This window comes from Gavia stellata, chromosome 12, assembly GCF_030936135.1.
Source record: "Gavia stellata isolate bGavSte3 chromosome 12, bGavSte3.hap2, whole genome shotgun sequence".
Classification (NCBI taxonomy): domain Eukaryota; kingdom Metazoa; phylum Chordata; class Aves; order Gaviiformes; family Gaviidae; genus Gavia; species Gavia stellata.
Genome location: NC_082605.1, coordinates 23813615 through 23832258, shown reverse-complemented (window position 1 = coordinate 23832258; position 18644 = coordinate 23813615).

Genomic DNA, 18644 nt, shown 5'->3' with positions numbered 1-18644 from the left:
AGAGTTAGGCACACACATCTGTGGTAACACCATCTACTTTTGGTCCATCTGCATTTGCTATGTCAAGAGAAAAATTATCTTTTTCAACAGATTTGAGTGCTTTATTCCCAGCGTATTACCTTAACCGCAAGCTCCTGTCCCCATGCATTCACTTTAAACAAGTCTTTTGAGTCCACAGAGGAGCGAATCCAGCCAAGTCTTCTAAGACATGAGCTTCTTCATTGATCTCACTGCATTATAAATAATTTCCATAGAAACTGGAAATATCCCCTAAACCAACAGAGGCTTCCTTATTTCCAGCAATTATCTTAAGGTCTGATTTGCATTTTAAATGTCACCTGTATAAATTAAAACTGTTTACTGCTAACACTGTCATTATTCTGAGTCATCTGGCAATAGCCAGCTACAGACTGGTTTTGTTTCCTCCAGAAAGCTCTACTGCAAGTACATCCCCCGAAACGCTCGCTGGGGCTGTCTCCTCCAGACGCCGGTGCCTGGCCCCTTCTGCAGGCAGTTCAGCTATAAAACGTACTGTTTTTCCCTGGTCCCTTGCTAATTCTGGCAGTACACCTACTTCAGAATGTCACTTGGGATATGTTTTTAAGCTGTTGCTGCAGATTACGCAGCTGATCTTCACTACTGAAAGGACGTACAGGTAACAACAGCCTCCGGTATTTTCAGGCAGCAGTTTGGATTCTCCTACAGTCATTTTTTAAGTTATAAATAATTTTTTTTCTTATACTAAACTTTCATGAAAAAGAGAAGGTCTTCTCCCCATTTGAAAAGTTTGAAAGCACTTAATGAAAATAACTCGGGTAACCAACTGGCTGTGCCCTTAATGGACAACTATCAAATTGGTTGGCTCCCAGTTCAGGCTGGAAGTCCCCTACCAACCCACACTGCACGTAGGTTAGGTAAATCCTGAATTAGGCTCCGTTTCCTTGCCCGCGAGGCTCTGTACCCTGCTTCACAGCCACCAGATTTGGCTCATGGACAATACTGCTTCTAATTCCAAACGCTAAAGCCAGCAGAAGGCAAATCGTTCGCTGAAACCCCACCATGCTCAGACCAACACCCTGTAAACTTCAGGTGGGGGAAGAACAGACCCCAACCCCCCCCACTGATATCACACAGATAAGAATAAGCAGCAGTGATGATTTGCAGGTATACCACATCTTCTCATCCTCTGACCTGGAAAGGTTTTATAGAAACGAGAATGCATTTGGTCTAATCCAGCCCGATGGCAGAGTTGGGGTCAAGGCCTTTCATTTCAACTCGTGCAATGCCCTCACGCCCCTGGGCATAAATCAGAGCACGTTTCACCTGCAGCTTCAAACCCTTACTGCTGAGGAACATCTCCCCAGCGTTTTACTAACAGCAAAGTCCCTTGAAGAGAAGAGAAGCTAGAAGTGTAGGTCCTGACCACCTGCGAAGCCCCTCCGATGGTTGGTTGGTCATCGCATTCCCCCTGTTTTTTATGATATCATTGTAACAACCTGCAACATTTTTCTTCAATTGTTATTCTGGGTTTTTCCACCCTTCACTCAAATTCTGACAGTTTTACTTGTCTGCACCCAGGACTGAAAACTGAAGAGGAGCTGCTAAAATCACAATTCCTTCCTGGAAATTAAAAACTGGGAGGAAAGACACGTTCCTTAAACATTCACAAACCAAACATTTCCATTAAAAAAAAAAAAAGGCAGAAACATTGAAGATCTTGGAGACCTTCCCATGAGGTCTGAGACCCACCTCCGCATCCACAGCTGTGCACATGCGCACCGGAGACAGAACATCCCCCCTCTTGTTTCTGAAAAACAACAGCAACGCTTTTTCATCTTTCTTCTCAGATGCAGCATAAGCGGGTATCAGCGCCCCACAAGGTTACTAACTAATGTCCTTCAACATAACTGTTCAGGAAAATTATTATTCTAAGGAAGTTTATGAAATCATTATTTTGTCCGACTTTCCAGTTCAGCTTAGAGATCAATCTAGGTGAACTAATTTCATCTCCCCAGTGATTAAATGCTTCACATTAATATCACCCTGAGAAGGTAAGTTCAAGAAGCCTATTTTTTCAATCCCTGGAATAATTAGATCTTGAGAATAATTTTGTATCTCCTTGGCTTTCTCCAAATTCGTTATTTCTTAAAGAAGCTTTCCTCCACCTTCTGTTGCCATCTGTCCTAATAGGCAAAACAGCATTTTAACTCTGGGTTTACAGAGTAAATAAACTAGAAAAGCAATGAAGAGCCAGGCTCAGAGAGCTGAAGTGATTTACACCAGTAGCACTCAGCAGGGCCAGGACACAGTCTGGAACGTACCCCGTTCTTTAACAGCACAGTAGAAAATATCAAAGTCAAGGTTGTTTTCTTTGCCATGTAAGTCATCAAGAGAAACAGATCTTGCCAAGCAGAAGACAACTTTCGATAGGTATGACCTTACCGCACAGCACTTGCCGATTTTCCAGTGATGCCGGCGAGGCGCGGTGGCTCTCAGAAGGTGACTTCTGACCTCCCGCGTCCCTGGGAGGGAGGGCTCGGGACCCAGCAGTGAGAAAAGTTGTTAAACCCATTGATGTCTTCAGAAGTTAGAGAAGTTAAATACATGCAAGATTACTAAAATTAATGAAGATCCTGGAATGAGCTTGAGGCTCTGGGGCCCCGTGCAGAGCAGACACCTCTCCATCTACAAACGCTCTGCACACCAACACCAGGGAGATGGCCTTGGGGATCCAATGCCTCAAAAATGCACAGGGACTGCTTTTGTCCATATCAGAGGACTTTGTGCAAAGCCCTAACTTCAAAACGTATCCTATCTCAGGCTTTTATTCCCCTTTTCCTAAAGCTTATGCTGTAATTTTCCACCACAAAGTCTCTGAATCTTCCTTCAGGGAGGATGCCTTTGACCGGTGGTGGCAGGGCTCTCTGCCGGGGCTGGAGAACAGCATTTAAGGTCTGATTGGACTCAATTCTTCAATATCTGTAACATGAAAACGTCACTTAAAGAGGAACACTCCATCTGTCCTTGCGGAGTCCCCGCAGACAGACCAACACCCTGTCAGCAACCCTTGGAAATTCTGCTCCAGGGCTTGGACCGCCGGCACCGCCCAGCCCGCAGGGCCCCGTACAAGCCTGCTCACCGAAGCACGACCTTCGCGTTAAATACAGCCCAAAGTGGCAGCTGAAACCGAAGTGCTTTCCTTTTAACCCGGCAGTAGCCTGCCAGCACCGAGCCTTGACTGCCGGTAAGGCAGGCAGCAAAGGAAGGGCAAGGATGGCAAGGAAACTTTGCGGAGGGATGCTATGCCTAAAAAGCATCCCATTTTAGTTTTCTTTTTAAGCTATTAGAACTGACACAGAAGTTGTTAATTACGTCTTTGTTTCCTTTGAGGGCTCTCAGCTCGATTAATTTGTATAAAGCACCGAGGTTCCAGTTCAATCTTAATGACAAGGTCTCCCTTCACATACCACCGATTCCAGCCAGCGCTTAATTTTAATGATAGTTAAATGACAGTTATATACTGCACACACTCTGCTTAGGAAGCACAGTGTGAAATTTCCGCTGTGATTTACAGCACTGTAGATCTTATCTTTCAGACGTGAAGCTATGGCGGTGTGTAAGTTAATTGCACTGACTTCTATCAGGAAACATTTCCAAGGACCTGGTGGGAGCCACTTTGTTTCACCATTGTTCGCATGGAGACATCCCACATGGCAAGTCCAGCGTTGCGCTGACCTATAATCCCAGGATTTCTTAATACCTTCAACTTGCAGGAAACATGACTGACAGGAGTTTTTCTTTCGGTAGACTGGGATTAAATCCGTGCGTAGAGATAGGGGAACAGCAGGGCAGAAATCCCATCTTTCATATGAATCGCCACATTTCTTCATGATCTTTAATGGCAGAGAACATTAGGGCATGTTGGTCATTATGGTCTCAACCCTGTTTGGGGTTTTTACGCATGACCAGAACAAAACCAGAGGAATAAACCAAAAAATAATAGCAGATACTTATTTATGCTCAATTAAAAAAAAGTTTTAAAGTCACTATTATGCAGAGTTCACCACTCCTTTAGGCAAAAGGAAGATATCCTTTTGATATCATCTGATTTATCCTTATTTATAAAGCAAAAGTTGTTATTATTTGCTTTGAAATAGCACCTGGGGCTCAGCTCCCTTCCCCTCCAGGGATCAGGCTGTGCAGGGCGATGCGATGCTCTGGCCGTAGCAGGGAAAGCTGCTCCCTATAAGTACGCTTACGGGCTTATACGGCACCACGTTTCCCCAACAGCTGCCCTTGCACGGCAATGCATGGGTTTATAACGGTTATACGCACCATTTAAAGTGAGAAGCAGCCTAGCCAACTCCTCGGAGAAACAGGAGCCTCCCAGATGATCGGTCAGAGCCGCAGCCCGTGCCCTGCTCGGAGCCAAGGCGGCTCCAGCCCCTGCGTTAGGGCACTGCCCTCTGCGGACACACCAGGCGGTGGGTGACGGCGGGGTGACAGCGGGACAGGGCGCAGCACCGCACTGCTGCGGCGGTGGGGTCCCCCTGCCCCACGCCTTGCTTGAGCCATAGCTGCAGTGGGGGTTGCGATGGCTGCATCCAGCTTGAGTCGGACCTTGGAGGAGGCGGCTGGGAACACAGTAGCCAAAGGCTGCCTGGAGCAGCGACCGGATGTCTCGTTGGTATGCAAATACGACTATAAATCCATCATCTTACTCTATAAATAGTGGACAGCCCAGGGCCCATTGAGCTCTCCTGCACGGCAACGGGCTGCACGCCAGGATCTCCCCTTGAGTAGGGACGCCCCTCAAGGTTACTCCTCGAGGTTGAGAGATTCCTCGCTGCAACAGATTCTCGGTACGTGACTGAGAGCATGCCAAACTTTGAAACCTTAGCTAAGTGATATAAAGGATTGATTGCGCATATATAATCCTTTAGACATAAACCGTTGACCAAGTCTGGGACTAGGTTTGGATCCAGGCACACCCGGACTCCTCTCTGAGAAGGTGTTTAGAACGCAGGGGGGTCCTGCCTGAACCTCACGACTCAACGGGAGGGTCTCCCTGACAGTTTTGTCTGACCCTGTCCTCCATGCAGTAAATAGTCCAAGCGTACCTTGCCATCAAATCTTGCTAAACCACTGTCGCGTTTATCATCAAACTTTGTTAAACTTCTCTTAACTCACTATTTTACATCAATAAAACATGTTGTGACTTCTCTCCTACCAGTGCAGCGCACTCTCTCCCCCTCTGCCCACAGCAGCTGCCCTGGGACACCCAGCAGCAGCACCGCCGCAGGGGCAGCCGCCACGGGGGAGCTCCGTTCCACCCCCTCCTTCTCTTCTTTCTTTCCTTTTTCTCTCTCTCTTCTCTTGAGCGATTTTAATTTTTCAAAGCTTTTATAAATCCAGGTTCAGAAGCTCTTACAGACCCCACTCAGGGCTTGCAGCACGGCTGATTAGGATTGCGTTCATTGAGTTCAACCGTATGATCCTTACAAACCGCAAGAATCTAGGGTTAGAGTAGCCGTATCGATTGCTGCCTTACCGATAAAACATCATTTTATAAAAATACATCCCGCACACATCACCCATATTGAGTTCCAACCCCAGGATTACCTCTCCCTCCACAGGTCCCAAAGCTATCCCGATTTCCAGGGCAGTCACTGAGGCCCGCAGCCGCAGGAGCCGCAGGAGCTGGGCTTTCGGAGGGGAAAAGCTCCACCGACCTGGCTGCTCCAGCAGACCAGGGCACCTGTGTTTCCACAACAGGAGCTCACCCCAAACTGCAGCCAAACCAGAGGCTAATACTGCTCTGTTTCAGCATAATGTGCCCTAATATGTTTTTGTTTAATTTACCTTTCATTTTTACAAGGCAATGCAACTTTCATAACCATGCATTCATTATCATTTGAGTTATCCCTCCAGGAAATTACGCTGGAGAATCTGAGAACCAAAGATAAATTACACATTATAATTATAGTGGCAAGCTCACAGCTACGATAGCCTGAAGTTGCAACAGGGAAGCTATAAAACAGGCACGGGTTAGTGCTGCTGGTAGCCAAAGAAAGTGAGACCAGACCCCAAAGCCTCCCTGTTAAGAAAACAGAAACAACAACGTGACTGTGGTTCAACAGGAGTCAGAGCATCGCACTGCGAAGGATTGCAGTTTGTCTCCCTGTTCAAAAAGGGACACATGAAGGGATTTAAGATTAAATTGCTGTCGAGTATTTGCTCCGAGGGCCATTCTCATCTGTTTGTATATAATGTCATTCAGTGCAGCTGAAACAAATTCCTAGTCATCAGGTTTTATGTTCTTTTTCCAAGGTTTGAGTGAAACATAATGGGTCACGCTGACGTTTTCTCCGAATTCCCCTGGTTGTGGCATGCCCACTAGTACCAAGACCAGCAGACCTCCTCTGAAACCAGCATTTCCCCATCAGCACCAGCAGCGTGAAAGCAACAGAAGCGCTTTTACGTGTACAGAGGCATAAGCTTATCCCTGAAGCCTCTTCACTTACCTCCCAAGAAACTCCTGCTTTTAAGCTGTTGTTGATATTTGGAACGGAAACGATAAAAGGCCCAAGAATCCAAAGTGTGTAATAACTGGTGCAATTCAGGAAGGACAAGTGGCTGCAGAGCTGGGAATGACACCTGCTTCCAGGGACCAAGGGCTGCCAAAGCGGCCGGAGGAGCAGGAAGCCACCCGGACTCTCAGAGCGACGCAGGTTTCCGCAGGGGCTCTCTATTCCTCCTTTCTGCTCAATGACTGTAGCTGGAAGTATAAAATAACATTATATTTTTGACCAAGAGAAGTATCAGTAAGAAGACCTCACAGCACAGACCTCAAAGAAGTCCTTAATCTGACAGTAAGGTCTAAAATAGTGTTTAAAAATCATAACCTCTAAATTAAAAAGGCAAGTATACACAACCTGCAGTATTGATTAAAACCCCACAGCTTTATCACCAGGTAATTGCTTCACGATCCAGTTTTCAGCAGCACAAGCCTCAAACTTCCTGAATAGGAAATTTTAATTCCAGGGTACTGCTAATTCATTGTGTCTGTTACTGCTACATTATAAAAGCTAATGCAGTATCTCTACAGGCGTGACATTTTTCTTCTGGGCTCTGCCTCAGTTCATTCCCCCATTTCCAAGTGACAAAACCCGCATTTTCCTGCCCCTGAGGTGCACTTCTGCGTTTACGCTGCTTTGAGCTCTCACCAAAGAGCAAATTTTTTAGCTGCTAATTATAAAAGGTTATGGGGAGTACCATGCTCCTGCCCTTCTGACCAAAGTCCCTCCAAACCCACACTCCTCCTTTGGGGTCCAACTGCAGGTACATGACAGACCAAGTGACTCGGGAGCGTTTCCACATGCCGTCAGTTCACACACACCCGTTACAGAACCACAGAATCACTGAGGTTGGAAAAGACCTGTAAGATCATCAAGTCCAACCATCACCCCAACCCCACCATGCCCACTAAACCATGTCCCGCGGTGCCACGGCCACACGTTCCTTGAACAACTCCAGTGATGGAGACTCCACCACCTCCCTGGGCAGCCTCTTCCAGTGCTTTACCACTCTCTCGGGAAAGACATTTTTCCTAATATCCAGCCTGAACCTCCCCTGGCGCAACCTGAGGCCATTTCCTCTTGTCCTGACGCTAGTCACTTGGGAGAAGAGACCAACACCCACCTCCCCACAACCCCCTTTCAGGTAGTTGTAGAGAGCGATGAGGTCTCCCCTCAGCCTCCTCTTCTCCAGACTGAACAACCCCAGCTCCCTCAGCCGCTCCTCATCAGACTTGTGCTCCAGACCCCTCACCAGCTCCGTCGCCCTTCTCTGGACACGCTCCAGCACCTCAATGTCCTTCTTGGAGTGAGGGGCCCAACACTGAACACAGCATTCGAGGTGTGGCCTCACCAGCACCAAGTACAGGGGCACGATCCCTTCCCTACTCCTGCTGCCCACACTGCTTCTGATACAGGCCAGGATGCCGTTGGCCTTCTTGGCCACCTGGGCACACTGCCGAGATTCACGAGCTGAAAGTGATGTTCAGCAGTTGACGCTGCTGCAGCCGTGTCCTCAAGAGCAGAAACAGCAGATAAAAATTCCTTTGTTGTCGTTATATCAGAAATTCTTTACATTTACAGACGCCCGTGCAGTGAAGGCACCAACACTTCATTCTCCCAAGCAGTGACGACGGGCAGCAACCACCCAGTCTGAAATAAGTGCTATCCTAGAAGATGAACTGGTGTAAGGACCTTTCCCTCAGCACAACTACGGGGCAAATCACGGTTTTCAGAAGCCTTAAATGTCCATCTGTTATTTATCTGTCTTTTAATCCATTTCTTAATGAATCAGGATTTCTTAGGAAAAAAACGTCAGTTCTGTGATGATAACGATCTGAGAGTTGTAGCATTACTATGGAATTTTTTATACTACAGAGCAGCTGATCCAGCAATAACATCTCTTGTTTTGAGGTTCTGTGATAACTGGCAACACAATTACAATAATATATACAACTTTAAGGGGTTTAATTGTTATTTTACAGTCACTTACCTTTATTTAAAACTAAGACTATCACCAAAGCCAGTCACTCAGAAAGAAATGTCAAGCTGCCTAATGACTTTATTATTATTTTTTATTTCCCCACAATGTTTTCCCTTCACATAGCCAAGCCCAGGACCCAGTAAAGTCAATAGCAAAAACACCCGCTGACAGCAAAGACGGCTGCAGTTTGTAAGACTTTATGCACAGTGTCATCAGGATTATTTTCCTCGGACCACCATCTGACAAACTGTGGCACTAAAGGATAATAAATCTTTTCTTGTTGCTCAGAAAAGTGATCTCCCTCTTGAAGGAGCAGTGATAAATTACACAGAACCCCCCTCTCAGAGCATCCCTACCTGAGCTCCAAGGTTTGAAACATCTGTCTACGCCTGCACCACTTTTGGTTTGTACCAGCCCTGCTGTCACTTGCTGGTGACATTCGGCAGAAGCTACGGGACAAGGAGGGAACCTGCGTCTGCCCGTGATTGCTGCCATTAATCGCATGATTAATGGCATTTTTCCACTATGAATTGCCATTGGAACCATTTTTGACTTCCCCTGGGGCTGGAACGCTACTTAACACCTCTTATTTTTCTCTGCCTTTTGTTGTTTGTACTTGTCTAATTTTTGTTTTCATGTTGCATCCACTGATAAATATCTTTTAACCAGAGACTAGAGTCTCCCGTTCCTCAAAACTAACTCAGCCGCAAGCTGTTGCACCAGAAGTCAGCCAAACCACGGGCCTAACCTAAGGACTCCGCTGCCGCGCTCGCCTGCCCAGTCGCCTCTGTCCCCAGGGAAAACAAGCTCCTGCTTTCAGCCGGGAGCCGGCATGCAGCGCTCGGTCCCCGGGGTGGCTCCGGCGGCAGCTGCCCAAGCTCATCTCCAAAACCCCTCCACGCTTTCGAGCTATAATCATAAACGTTATGACACGAGAGGGTGAAATACATAAAAAGAGATCCTCTGGATTCTTTCAGTATTAAAGCCTCAACACTGCTCCTGCAATGAATTCGCTGAACTTTTATCGCAGCAAATCCCAGTGAAATCCCTGGCCCTGGGCAGGAGGAAGAAGAGGCTAAGGCAATACACTGGAAAACAAAGCAGAGCCTTATTTATCACACCCCTCCTGTAACGCACGCGGCGGCACCACTCCATCCAGCACTAACCTGTTCAAAACCTGTCGGGACCAAAATAATTACGCACCAGGAAACATGGGGGCAGGGAGGGGACGGATGCATTCAGAATGCGCAAATTCTTCAAAACTACGTCTTTTTTGAAGAACACCTTTGGGATGGCGGCAGGTGTAGTCCCCACCCGAGCCCCCCGCCGCCCCAAGCCGGGCTGTCCAGCCCCAGGGACGGGACCAGCGCTTCATTTACAGAGATTTTTTTTTTTCTATGAAAACTGGTACGCAGTGTATCAGACTGGGTTTTTTTAATAGTAATGCAAAATGCCTGGAATAAATTGATTTTGCTGCTCCTGTATTTATTATGCAGGAAGAGTTGTCTCTAATTAGATAATATTAGATTTCTTGGCTCACACAAAGCAGTTCTGAAATAAGACTCTCATTATTGATGGGACAAACCATACAAAGAAACCGAGCAGGGTTTAATAATGCAGAAAAATATTAAAGGGAGAAAGGTTTTAATTCTTAATAAGTGGATCCATGGGTTTCATTAACCAGTGTTCAAGATATTTTTTTTAGGGTTGCTTTTATTACCTAATTAATTAAAGCCTGACCAATAAGACAGATTAATCTAGTGGAATCGCATCTTGTATTAATAGCAATACTAATTAATCACCAAACTGAAACATCCCTCACTCGCTGAAGAGAAATCTTTCCGGTGTTAAGCTAGAGAGAACACTGAAAACGGAAGGGTAAGGATGGGCTGAGCATGTTTTTTTCCCCAAAACGTGGTTTGGGGGAAGCTGGGAGGTGAAGGCAAAGCTGCAACCCTGCCAGTGAGCGGGACCAGTGACGTGGGCTGCGACGCGCGTGTGACATCACGCCCCTGCCATTCCACACAGGTCTAGCATCACCCACAGCGGATGAAGATGGCCAGCCCCGCTGACAACAGCCGAACTTCAGAGTTTTATTGTTTTAGAGTCTCCAGGGCTTTTGTGATCAGCAAGGAAACACGATCCTGCAGGCAGACACACGGGCAGGTAAAAAGGGCGTGACAGCTCCTGCCGAGCACCGACACATCTCCTCCAGTTCGCCGTGGCATTCCCACGCATCAACCCTGCAAAAGTCATGCGCTTGTTTTGCTAACAAGCAGGCAACCAAAATATAAATACGCATTCAGTTGGGGATCGTCGGGATCACATTACAGCACAGGTCAGCCATGAAATTACTACTGTATATTTTTAGGGCTAGTGCATGCTAACAGACAAGGTCTATTTGTTTTTCTTTACCATCGTGCTCATTACCAAGTTGCTTCCCTGGTTCAAAAGGTTCTGGTGTTCATTGGTGTTGTGTCAGTAGCAAAACAAATTCAGGTGCAGTAATCCTCCAAACCTAATAATTGTGTGTCAACAGAAGTGAAAGGCTACATTCTTCACATTATGAATAATACATTTTTAATAGCGTTTTCATTTCTGAAGTTTTAAATGTATCACCTTAAACCCCTTTCCACAGTCCCATCCTTGCTTTGCCCCTGTGGGTTATGTCTCAACGCAAACACATTCCCAGGATGAAGGCAGCCAAGACCATACTGAAACACGCAGGGGACCCTATATTTTTTTTAAATGACCGTGATCTCCATTCATACATGAACTGCCTGAACTTCGATGAATCTCAAAATTTAACATCTGACCTCCTTTCCTTCTCCTTATCGCACATTTTCAGCCAGCACCAGATGCTGAGATTTCAGGCTGTTTTAAGACGAGAGCCATCTCAGGAGCTGAGGAGTCATTAACCTTATCACAGCATCCCCCATTAGCAGCTGCTTCACAGCAGCTGCAGAGCCACAACACTCATTACGCCGATGTTTGTGATTAAAGTGGATTTTGAAGGATTCGGACGGCTGCAGTCCTGCCACAGTGCCTGGGGCTGCCCCGAGGAGAACATCAGGTTCAGATCCCATCCCTCCTGTACAGTCAGCACCACTCACTGCAGCCTCCGTGGTCACAGTGAAGATCCCAGGCTGGTTGAGGCTGGAGGCACCTCTGGGGACTCCTGGTCCAACCCCCCAGCTCAAGCAGGGCCACCCAGCGCCGGGTGCCCAGGACCATGTCCAAATGCTTCTGAGTGTCCCCACGAATGGAGACCCCACCGCCTCTTTGGGCAACCTGCGCCAGTGTTCAAAGAGGAGGAGGAAGGTGCAAAGCACCCATGCAAAGAACTGACTTAACTCATCCCACCAATTTGCACTGGGAGGCAAGGCCCCCTGGGACCTCCCAGCTGCACACACCGGATTTTAGATCTTCATTTGCAGTGTCCTCTCAGGAGCATGAGACGAGGAAAAGGGACATGCACTCACCCGAATTTTCTAATGATCAGGATTTTTTCCCATCGACGGGTTGAGCATGAACAGAGCGTTTCCAGCCCATCTGCCAGTGTCTGATCAAGGCGCCCCGCGTCCTGCTCCCACCAGGCGATCACAGGTACGAAGGGTTGTACCGAACAGGTTTTATTCAAGGTTTCTTCTAGTTGAAGATTGGGATGCTGCTATTGTTTGAGCTCCACATGGGTTTGGCAGCTGCCGAAATCTGAGGAGAGGTTTTGGGAAGGCTGCCCTTCCAGCTCCCCTGCAGACAAAGATGAGGAAGCTGAAAGCCAAGCTGTAATAGAAGCAGCAGAGAGAACCTTCCACCTACTCCAAGGCACAATAGCATCCTTGCCATAATTCAACTACTTTCAGGAATTTTACCCATCTGGAATGAAAAGCATCAATTCCAGTTCCTTAAGGAGCTTTTCTCTGGGTTTTTTGCAGGTCAGTGCCCACCGGCTCTGGCTGGTGGCTGCAGCGGCAGCAAGCAGTGATCAGCTCCCGCACAGCCCGTGAAACGTCCGGAGCTTCTCTGGCTGAGCCGCGGGGGACAGGACGGGGACACCGCCACACACCCCGCAGGTGGCAATACCAAAGCCTCTCGTTTCCAGCATGCCCCAGCCGGGATCTCCACCGCTTGCTATCTGGGAGAGCGGCCGCCCAACCTCAGTGACCCGGCGAGCATAAAACTGCCATCAGAGCATCACTGGCTATGATCGCAGCTTTGCATAATGTCACGCAACCTGCTCTGCCCTGGCGCGCAGCAAGGGACTGCAGCCTGTTCAGTCTCCAATCATTGTGCAATCGGGTGCAAAATGCACTGGCTGGGGCTTATAGAGGAGGGAAAAAGAGAGGAAAAAAATTGGAAAAAAGAAAAAAAAGCTAGCAAAAAAAACCCCAAACCCCAGAACCCCAACTCTGTTGGATCTGATTTTTCTTTCACTGAATTATGGATTAATTATTCTTATTACACTCCGCAAAGTACCATAGTGCTTAATGACAGCACATTAAAATGGCAAAAAGCCTACTGATGTGCCTAAAATGCAGATCCAGGCTCTGCTGTGGTGTGTCTGTGCTGCACTCAGCTGCGGGGATGGAAGCAAAAGGAAAGGAGGAGTAATCACTTACAAAAAAAAAAAAAATCTCTAACTACTGCATAATTTGTTTTTTCATTAACAGCATCCGAGAGCAAGGGGATATTTGTTCTATTAAAAATGCTTATTTAAAAACTCCTTTTAGAGTTAATTTTTCCTCCTGAAGGCTGCTTTAAAAATCAATCTCCTCCGTGAAAGAGGAGGAAAAAGCAGTATTTTTTCAAAACAGAGTTTTGTATTTCATCTGAAGTTAACAAAACACAGCTCCTTGACAAAAACATGTAATGCCAGATTGCTAGCACTACCGTTACATGATGAAGATAATTGATTCATGGTACTTTTCAAGAGCTATTAATGTTAAGAATTACTTATTCCACCAAATGAACATTATAAAAAATTAATAGCATGCAGATTGCCATTATTGAAAAAGCCTCTGGGCCTTACAAGGCAAGTAAATTCAATTATTCAAAAATATTAATAAAGTCTTTCTTTTTTTTTTTCTTTTTTTTCCCCCCTCCATTTTTCCAATCCTTTTTTTCATGTTTTTGGAGCACCTGCCTCAAGTCTGCAAATGCCACTGCATTTTGTGATCTGCCTCTAAAAACGTCCAACAACGTCCTCCAAGGCGAAGTTTGCCAAGGGAGCCGGCAGTACGATCTCCGCTCTCCCCAGGGGCAGGGGAGGTGGCTGGGGCACTCCCACCCCCACTAATGGCTCTTCATGGAGGCTGAAATACACTGGTGAGCAGCAGCACGCTCAGGAAGCTTCTTTACACGTATTTTTCATTTGAAACGGTGGGTGAAATAATTTAAGTATCCACTTGATGAATGCTTACACTGAGCTGCGAAGAGCTGCCTCTCCAGGGGGGAAGAGAGATGGGCAGGGGGCGAGAAAGGTCTGAACCTCCTCCAGCTCCTTCCCTGACCCAGTAAATCCACACCTGATCAAAAAGCACGGACCGTTGCTCGTCCCAGCTGTCCCAGTCCACCCAGCCACCACGGCAGCTCCTACCCTGGGTCTGTCACGCAGTGCCATCAGTAATGCTCCTGCCTGTGACTTGCGCAGCTCACAAGAGGTCGGTGCATCTTCACCGGTTATGGGCTGGGACATACAGGTTCCTTTTTCACCCTTATTAGCAATACCTAAATAAAAAATGTCTTTACAGAACTTCATAGAGTTACTATTTTAAGAATCAAACCTGCCATGTCCTCCTGGAAAACAGGAGCAACCAACTCTCATCACTGGAATGCCAAGTTGTGCTGATAAGGCTAGAGCAGCTCTCCCAAGCTGTCATCTTCTATAGCCGTGCAGAATTTAAGGCAACAGAAAGTGCATTATCTTTGGGGAGGGGAAAAAAAAAAAAAGATGTTTTTCAATATAATCTTTCCAATCAAATGGCCTTCTCATCAGTATGAGTTAAGTAGGGGACAAATAAGGCAAAAGTAGTACAACGCAGCTTTCAGCAAACACTCGCTGATCTTTTAGGTGAGTAAACAATGTAAGTGGTTTCTGCGCTCACGGGGAGAAGCACAGTGAGGGAGCGGTGCGGCTGGGACGGGCTGCTGGCAGCACAACGCATCTTTGCTTTTCACACTCATCTTTCCTTAATGCTTTGCAGCTCCCCCCAAAGGAGAAGCGGTGTTCCACAAAGCTATAAAACTACATTTTCCAGCACTCCACCTTCAAGATATTACTGTTGTCTTGCTGCTATACAACAGACAGAAATCTTCAAACAGTGGCACAAGAGTGGTCTCTGGTGGAAGCAGATCAGATCTACAACATTGCCACCAAACGCAGAGGAACCCAAGCCAAAGACCTTTGTCCACCGCTACCAGAAATCACTTCTTTTGAGCCGTTAATACTAGGTTAGCCTGATGCAATACAGCCTAAAAAACCAAGTTCTTATGCACATTTTCAGACTTCAGCTCTTTTATCACATACGATCTTACTGTACACAAATCTGCCAGAAAACCAAGAATGGGAAGAGTGGCTTTTCTGGGGTATTTTCTTAAATGTGGAGTTAAGAGAAACTACAATCAAAACACTCGGTCTCACTTCAGAGCTGTAACTCACTGACCAACCGTCTGACAGCAGATAAGGAAGCAAGATAAGGAAAGACAGCAAATAGTAGCTCAGGGCAGTAATACCACTAGTAAATACGCAAGCACAGTGAAAACATTAGAGCTCTGGTTCTTTCCCAAAATCAGGGTTTCAGCCCACTCACGCTTACTTCAGAATTGAGACTTAGAAGTCTGAACCCAGCAAAAGGAGCATTAGATGGGCAAAAATCTCATCATCCAAAAATTCAGAAGAACTTTAAAAACATTACAAAAATCCAGTCACTCATGTTCAGTAGTAATTTCCTTGTAACTTGGAGTTTGATCAAGACAGGCAACAGAAAGTGCCCTGTCAGCTTCAACAGCCTTTGAATCAGGACTACAAAACAGAAAACAACAGAAGAGATAATGTGAATCAAAGAGAAAATGCATCCAGGGGGGAAAAAAAAAAAAATATCCAAGTGATGGTCAGATAGCTTGTTTCCACATTCCTCTGTTTTAAACACAGCATGAGCTATTTCCCAGGGTACAGTTACGCATAGACCAGAAAAAGCCCAGCAAGTTTCTCGGTGCAGAATTCTCACCTGCACTAGGTTCTTCATGGACCAACTTGGAGAAAGCAGTATTAGGAAACACCAGCAAGTAGGTTAGTACTTACTCAGACTCAGCTACCCGCTCGTGAGGCCAGCAGCTTGATGCCACCACACTTCATTTCTTCATTCCACATCAAATCACTGCTTTCAGCACAGGCTACCCCTCGAATCATTATGCAGGGAAAATGAAAGGGCGACGGAGGGAGAAAAAGCAGCTTTTTGTTTTGGAGGTGCGGTGGTTTTTTTTATTTTCCTGCAATAAGTAGCCATCCCTTGTTCTAATTAGATGAAAATCCAGCACACATAAGAAGGCATCTCATGTCTAGTAACCAAGGCAGATGAAGCTGGCAAGAAAGCCTTCACCGGAGACTAACCGCTTCTCCAAATCATTAACTTATTTTGTGTGCTATTGCAAGGATATGTTTGAGAAGTCTCATTTCCCCCAGGGAAAATAAAAGCGATCTCTTGCGCACCTCAATTATGCGTTTCCCAGCTAATCAGGTCTAAGGCAAAGAGGGAGCCAAGTTATCCTTGGAGACAAAGAACTGTTAAGTTCTGGTTGACGCAGTCTTCTCCTTCCTCCCCAAAATACCCAAGCAGCATGCCCAACCTCTAAGAAAGAGCAGTAACACGGTATTTGCTGTAACAGACAGCAATGCTCTTAGCAGCAACAGCTCATGACTAAGGTCGTTCATAAAAAAACTGAATTCCCAGTCTACCCTCTTTGGGGCACCCAGTCAGAGACCTACATTCTCCACACACAAGACTGCCACAGACGCCTACAACAGAACTAGAGAACTGATCGGGGAATTTTGTTATGGAAGTCCGAGGTCTTCAGCTCTTCCGATGGGCCAACTTACGGAGAACTTAAAGGAGAGCCACAAATCTGCTTGAACACAGACTTCAGATATGTTTTCCTTTACTCACCCCTACTCCCAGGTCACCCTCAACTGCTGAAGTTCTCCTGTCTGGTGAATGGCAAAGATCAGGTATACACACTCAAATTCATCTTTTCCCTGTGTTTGGGACATGACGTGCAAGCTTCGTGACGGCCTTATAAGAACTACACGATAAGAAAAACACACATAAAAGTTGTCAAATACGCCGTTTTTTAATGCAGATTCGTAAAATTTAAGCTCAGTTTTGAAAATTTAGGACATTTCTTGAAAGAGCATTTGGTCCTCTTAAAAACTTCCCATCCCCAATTAAATACTTCATGGAAAAACAATAATTAAGCATACATTGCATTTTTAATTAGGAAAAATTGATATTGCACATTATACCAAGAAATACAAAAGTCTGTTTCAGCAAGTTATTCCAGCAGTGTTATCAATTTCATTTTGATATCATTGACTTATACAAAAGTGTTAATTTTAGTGCATAACATCTGCCCTGTCACTACGGAGTAAAAACGTATCAAAGCATTTTTAAAACAAAGAGGAAGAAAAATTGGCTCCTTAAAGAATACAAAGCCTTTCACCATGCAGTCAGCACCAGTCTCCTTGTAGACAAAACCCATTCCTATGGAAAGATGACTGTCAGATCACCTCGGCAACGCAAATTTCAATGCAGTTTCTAATGAGAAGCTGACCATACACTATTTGGCACTGTAACTGATGGTCCAAGTCACTAAGGGCTGAAAGGCTGCAATACCTGCCCGTACTGTTCCCATTCTACAGCTACCTCGCACTCTATTTCTGGCAATCAACGAGGGAAAAGCACGGTGGCAGAACAGTTGCGCAGCTTCCTTACAGTCGTGTCATTCTCTGAAGAAAACTCTGAAACAGATCTCTGTGCATAACACTAGGCTGGAACCCTTACCAGGGTTCAGGAGCTTCAGAAGGCACAAAAAAAAACCACTGAGAGGCAATTGCAAGGTATATAACGCACATTCAGAGAGCTAAGCTTGCGACTCAGGGAAAAGTCATTTCCAGAAGCAGCCACCAACACACCTAGGGCAATGTCCATCCCGGCATCCTCTACGCCATGATTTTAAATGGCCTCTTGGGGAATGCTGCGTTTGGCTTTCACACTACCAAGCACTTCTCATCTCAGAGCTACAATTAGAAGATCCGGCCCACCAGCAGCATTTCCGAAAGCCCAGACATTTTTGCTTTCTGCCTCCCTCGGTCAGAACAAAGCACTCCCTTTACGCATCCTCCTGTGCTTCTTTACATGTTTACAAACTGAAGCAAACCTGCATGTCCAAGCAACGTTTACTGGTGAAGAAGCTATACCTTGAACCTCCGCCAATACCTCTTTGGATCGTAACACCTTGTAATTTATGTTTTGCTTTGAAATAGGCAACTAAAACATTCCTGTAATAGGTTTGCAAAGCGAATTCTTCAGGGGCTGGAATTGCCAGCTGCCTCAAATATCAAGGCAACCAATTCCATTGCAATGTTTTGGGAAATCTTAACATATTTCCCTCTCCTCCCTCCAATCCTCTCCCCACTTAAAACACACACAATAAGACTAAGAAGACAGGATTATTTTTTTTTTTTTTGCCTGAACACAAGATCCAACTATCATGGAATAGAAGATTCTACAGTGAAGTCCCTGAGATGCATCTGTATACTAGAAGATTCAAACAATAACCTCTTCAGCACTAACTTCATATTTATTAGAAATGTTTTGAGTTGCAACATATGGTTTATGAAAACCGATGTTGTTATAAGAAGGCGAAAATACAGCAGATCAAGTTTGCCCTTATATTTAAACCTTAATTTAAAAATAATTTTCCCAACAGTAACATTCAACTACTTAAACTGTGGTCAAAGGTAAAAACCATGTAAGCAATGGGGAGCCACTAAATATAAAAAAAAAAAAAAAAGGTGTTATATTTAGAAT